Here is a 6,018-nt window from a genome sequence, read left to right as displayed (position 1 = left end):
GCAATATGTGCATGTTTAGTAAATAACCCGATGAAATGTTTTCAAGGCTAGGAAGAAAATCTCCTTTGTATTTAAATGCTATTTACCACACCAACATAATAGGATGTATGTGAAACTGCATTAACCCATTATTTTACAGGAAACAAAAACCTGCAGAGTTAATGCTGTTCAGCAATATTAATGCATGCTTTCAGCTGGGTCTCATAGGTAAAGGCAACAAGCAAAAGTCCAAGTGTTTGCTTCAAGTGACAAATTTCCTCTGTTACCTTAGCTTGCATACAACAGTTTACACCCTCCTCCAGTGGTCCCCAGCTGCCACTGGAGGTCTGAACCTTATGCTGCTGCACCCCATCCTAATCCTGCTTGTCCTAATGATAATCCTAACGGCCTAGCTGTGTTTCTGTACTGTAGACTCATTTCCACCCTGTGTACAGCATTTGCCAAAACAGATGAAGCTAAGATGCAGGCCCAAATGTTATAGTTATGTGATGGGCTAGCTGGTAATGATTTGGCCCAGGGACTTTGAAGGGGTAAAAGATGATTGGAGGGCTTGGGATTCCCTTTCTGCACCAATCAGGCCCCAGACACTTACCCTCCGTGTCCCCTGGTTGGCCCCTTGGGTCACCTGGAGGAGGATAAAAGGGGCAGCGCGGCTGACTCAGGGGAGACCAGCGAGGGGCCACAAGGAAGAAGCTTCACAGAGCTGGCAAGAGCTGAGCCAGTGGGGTGGGAGCAGTTACCCCAGAAGAGCCTGAAGGTGTGGGACCTGCAGGCAGCAGTGGGACCCTCAGCAGCGTGACGTGCAGCTGGCAGGAGAGGCTCCCAATGGGCTCCAGGATCCCCTGGGAGAGGTTGCAGCCAGCAGGAGAGGCTGCCCTGCTCCAGCAAGGATCTGAGCAGCAACCTGAGAGGTTCCCAGCTCGCTTCCAGCTCCTCCAGCAAGAGGCCAGGCAACTTGACGTGAGGCCGGGGCTCCAGGAAGGTCAAGACCCCTCGCAGGTTGAAACAGCACCTGCATTAGTGGCTGTGTGATGAAGTTGCTGCCTACTTTGTGGGAGACCTGAGTTGAACTCCTAGCTGGGGAGGCTTAGAGTGAGTGAAATGATGGGGAGAGATTCTTGTTGCAGTGGAAAGGGGTCACTGTGTTTCCCTCTTTTCCCCCCTCCAGGTACCAAGGCACTATTTTCCTTGTTATTTGATGTTTTGCATTTTGTGCTTTTTATATATCACCCACCAGTACTGTTTATATTTTGTTAAGTCTGTCTTTTGTCAACTGGATGAATATGTCTATGATTTTAAGTGTCTAGCCTTTGTTGAATCCTGCCCCTCGAGGCATTGTAGTGTCCCGTATACCCCCTGGTTTATACTGTTTATGTTCCCACTACTGTTCTCTCATTAAAAGGTATATGGTTAAGTCCCCATTGGTGGTCTGGATCTGCTCTATAGGGGGAGGAGAGTCCCTACACCTCCCACAGCGCTTGTGCACCTGCTCTGATCCCTTCAATTGGAGAGGGGGTACCCCTTGGAGTACCACCCGAGTTTACATCACCCTAAAGGCCAATGTCAAGGGGGGGAATAATGTAAGAGGAAGCCCCCTTTGCACACTCCCCTTTTGGGCATTGATATAACAAAAGCCTTTTCTTGCTTGCACCTCCTTCCTTTTGTGCATTTCTTTTTCCTTCTAAGTATTGGCAGAGACCTAGCACACTCACTGCATGGATGTGGCAAGGCTCAGAGCAAGCCAGAAAGCTGAAGTGGCTTTCTGCAGCAGAAGCCTAGAAACTGCATCTACATATCAATTGAGCTCAGTGTCACTAAAGAAAACAAAAGAACTAAAATATCCACTTCAAAGCAAAGCCTGTAAGAGAGAAGAAAAGCCAAGGCACATTGAAAGCATGACTGTAACACATTCCCCCTTTGATTAAGACCTATTTCCCAAAGCAAACTTCTCATATCTGTCTAAAGTTTTATGCTGAATCAGTCTACATGACTGCATCTAACCGAACTCACTTGCTGTCCCCAGTAGCCTCTGATCCTCACTACCCCACATTGCATTTTTATATATTTCTCACAGTGCATTTTTATATTTCATGTCTCATCTTTGCCCTGACACTCTGTATTTTGTGTGTTATACCTTTTAACAAATGTATTCTTTAGAGAAAGTGTGGTGTTTCCGCCTATGACCTAGCATCTTATTATAACCCCTCCTTGCTGGGATTGACTCCCTCGGTATGTTCCGACTCTTTCCTGCCACGTCTTGATTTTTCTATGATGTTATTAGTCGGGAGGTGTTACTTGCTTTCTCCCGCAGTCAGACTCCAGCAACCTATGTGGAGATTTTCTTGGGGCTCCCACCTCCCAGGTAGCCCTTCCAAGTGCTACCCAAAGATTATGTCATCGACTGAAATCACAGTTTTATTTGGGTAAACAATTTTCTTTATTATTCATTTCTCCATTTTTTTCTTTACTTTTTCGGATTCGTTTTTCTATCTACAGTCAACCCAGAGTTCAACAGATGGCTGCTAATTCAAGCCGCATCAGGTGAGTCTTAATTTTAACCGTGAGCGGATTCAGCTTACCCAGTCTCACTGGGTGTCCGGTTTGGGGTAATCAGAACTTAACAGTTCAAACGAAAATGGAATTTTTGCTTTGTCCCATCTCGAGCCTTTTCTGAGGGGTCGCACTGCCTGCTGGTGGGGTCCTGCCTCGACAGGGCTCCCAAGGCCCGCCGGCCTCTTGAGTGAGTTGCTGTCGCTCAGGCCCCCTCACCCCTAAGTCTCTCTAGAGTCCAAGTCTAAACAAAAAACCCAATAAAACCAGCTTTCGCTGTAACCGGTATGACAGCCGCTTTCCTCACAGTTCCTTCGCCACTTGGGATACTGCGTAGAGAAGAATCTGCTTCACCGGTGACTCCCGGCTTAACAGGACTGGGTCAAGCTCTCTTCCCTGCTCAGAACTGGTCCTAGGGGATTCCCCCTTTCGCCCCCACAGTCTTGGGCTTTTCCAGAGATATCCCCCGCTCCTGCCGTCCTGGCGCCACGTCCGTCCTCCCGCGGCCGTTCTACCTTAATGGAGCAGCTTCTCCAGAAGCGTTGCGCTCCCTGCATTGTCTCCTCTCTCCTCCACGCCGTCTTGGTCCCTGCAGTGAGTGTTTGATTGATTGCCCGTTTCTCCCCACTGTAAGTCATACCTTGTATTAGTAAAATGATTCCTATAAGAATGCATTGGAATCGCAATCACCGGAATGACGTTGTCGTTGTCGTACTGGGCTGCTCCCCTGAGTGAATGCGATTCTGTGTGAATCAGAATGACAAAGCAAGAGCCTCTGGCTGTTAATGGACAGTAGCCAGCCAGAGGGACTTACCCTTACAAAACTCCACTCTACAAGCCATTTTAAACTAATCAAGCCACCTGGAACCTGCAGCCATTGAGTCAATCAAGTCAAGGGTGGACTCCCGAAACTGCACCAGTAGCTGTGGCTGACAGCTGTCATGCACTACTCAAGACCCACGTGGGCAGCGACCTTCAGACGGGGCAGCCAAGATGATGCTGGGGGGTCACAGAAGTCTGCCAGACCTATCTGATGACTTGGCCTTGGGCTTTAGCCCACTAGTTTATTGTGGGCTGCCACTGCTGGGCAACAATGGGGAACCAAGAAATCAACTAATTACAGGGGACAAAAATGACAAAAGGGAGTGACAGTGGGGTCAGAGGGGCAAAACTACTGTACCCTGGGGGACACCGAGCGGAGCACCCCAGCCAGCGCCCACCGACTCTCAAAAGCAGTCAGAGAGCCAGCAGCTACTGCCCAGTGGTACTCTGCTCAGAGATGGGGCAGGATCATGCCCACGAAAAAGGCCACACCGTCCCAGACACCCTCCTGGCCAGAGCCTCCTTCCTGGTGTGCCAAATGGCCAGCTTGGCCAGGGCCAGGAGGAGGTGACCAGGTGGTCCCAGGCCTTGGTGGAGCCATGGGTGGGGAGTGCGAAAATAAACGTGTGTGGGGAAAAGTGCAGCCAGAACTCAGCAGGAGTTTCTGGATGAGGAGGTGCAGGGGCTGCAACCTGGTGTACTGCAGGCCCAGGCGTGCCAGGGTCTCCCTCTGCCCACAAAACGGGCACGTCAGGGCCATCTTGAATCGTGCCAGGTACGTGCCCCTCATGACGGCTCCATGGAGGACCTGCCAGCCTAGGTCCCAAAAGTCTGCCAGGAAGAGATAAAAGACAGTGAAGTGTGACCCTTAGCGGTGCCCTCTCATCCAGCACTCAACATCCCGAGACAGAAGGACAAGCAGGAGACCCGCTTCTGTAGAAGACGTTGCCCTGGAGGAAGTCGACCATCCACAGCAGACTCCACTGGTGTGTGAAGAGATACAGAAGAAATTCATGGGGTGCAGATTTGTGCGCATATATATAAGTGAGAATTTCGGCACTCTGTTCGTAGGGGTGGTTATTTGAGTGAAATAAAAAAGAAAAGTGGATTTACACATGAAATAAAGTTTACTTGCTGACATAGAAATGGTGGGGGGAAGTAAGATAAGAATAAAAATAAAAAAAATAAAGATAGGTACCCCAGATAGGTATAAACCAACATCGGTGCTACACTACTATTACAGCAGTTGTGTGTGTGAGTGTGTGTGTACATGTGTCAGTGTGTGTTAAGGTGGCCAGTACCCCTCATACCTCCAAGTTTGCATGTATGGTTTTGTAACTAAACCCTAAGTTTTTCTTTTTTTTTATTTATTTAAAAATACATTCCCTCCCCTTCCCCAACCATTTCTGACTTTCTCTCTGCCCTCTCTATCCCTGATAAGTGATGACAAGTGTACTAGGTAAGCTAAGCTAAGTTCTTGTATGTTATTGTAATAAGCCCCTTTTTTATAAATTGTAAATAGTGTTCTGTTATGTTTGTATTGATTTTTACTGTTTTATATTGTATGCCTATCATTTGTGCATTGATGTTTATTGTGTCATATTAATATTGTACGGTTTCGGCCTGTGTCTGTAAAGTGATGTCAAGTATCCATTCCCATCTTGTTCCCATCTTGTCCCCAGTATGTTGCAATTCTGTAACCTCTCCCATGTAAATTGGTTTTCCTTGAAAGCCTGAAACAAAGGAGTGAATGGATGAGTGAAACACAACGCCCGACTACTAAAGCACCCCACCATCAAAACCAATACCTGGACCAGCGACCCAGCCCTTGGAACGACCCTCCACATTCAAGACACAAAGATGAGGCAACCCACCATTGTGCCAAGGCTGCACGTGCGCAGTATGAACATCTGGAGCCTCTGGGACAGGACTGACATTGCCTGGACAGCCCCCCCGGGAGATCACAGGTAGTCTGCCCCATAAAAAGGGGGAGTGAAGACTGACTCCTTGGGTCTCCTTGCCATCTTCACCCGCACCAGACCTGCTCCACTTCACGCAGAGGCCCTGCCGGCGAACACCTGCTGGAGAAAGACCCCAACTGGCCATTGACGCTGACTGGCCCCCTCCCAGCCTGGATAGGTAGCTATCACCCCCACGCCCTCTTCAACCAAGGACTTGGACTCCACTTCTCTTCCCTCCCTGGACTCCAGCCCTTGCACTGGGTCTTTCTCCTGCTGCCATTGTGTGTGTGTGTGTGTGTGTGTGTGTGTGTGTGTGTGTGTGTGTGTGTGAACCAAGCTGTACAGTACAGTGTTCATTTAATAAAACTGTTATTGGGAATCCTGAGTTGGGTTTTGCTTTACTGCAGTTTGGCCCTGCTCCAATCTCTGCCCCTCGCCCCTCTAACTTCTGTCTCATTTCTCCCTCTCCTGCTTCTGGCTCACCACCACCTCCAGCACCTGCCCCATGCTCCTGTGGCTCCAGCCGTCCTGAGCTCCTCTCTGCCTGCAACCCCCCAGTCCTTTGCTATTACCTCGTCCCCACTGCTTTTCGCCCTGATCTCTGCCACTTCTATTGCATTGTCTCCACTGCCTTTTCTCCAGGCTCTGCCACTGTTATTACCTTGTCCACACTGCCTTTTCCCTG

The 6,018-nt window shown here is 49.1% G+C and overlaps 1 long non-coding RNA gene across 1 annotated transcript; it reads left to right on the top strand.

Annotated features, from left to right (window-relative positions):
- Positions 1–2,319: 2,319 nt before the first annotated feature.
- Positions 2,320–5,469, top strand: LOC149867798 (uncharacterized). The gene is made up of 3 exons (XR_016441664.1): positions 2,320–2,362; positions 2,497–2,541; positions 5,105–5,469. It is a non-coding gene; the product is annotated as an uncharacterized LOC149867798 (long non-coding RNA).
- The last annotated feature ends 549 nt before the right edge of the window (positions 5,470–6,018 follow it).

Source organism: Crocodylus siamensis, chromosome 4 (genome assembly GCF_052110815.1).
Source record: "Crocodylus siamensis isolate JL-2025a chromosome 4, ASM5211081v1, whole genome shotgun sequence".
NCBI lineage: Eukaryota > Metazoa > Chordata > Crocodylia > Crocodylidae > Crocodylus > Crocodylus siamensis.
Note: the sequence above shows the minus strand (reverse complement) of the source record. Positions and strands in the feature narration are given on the sequence as shown.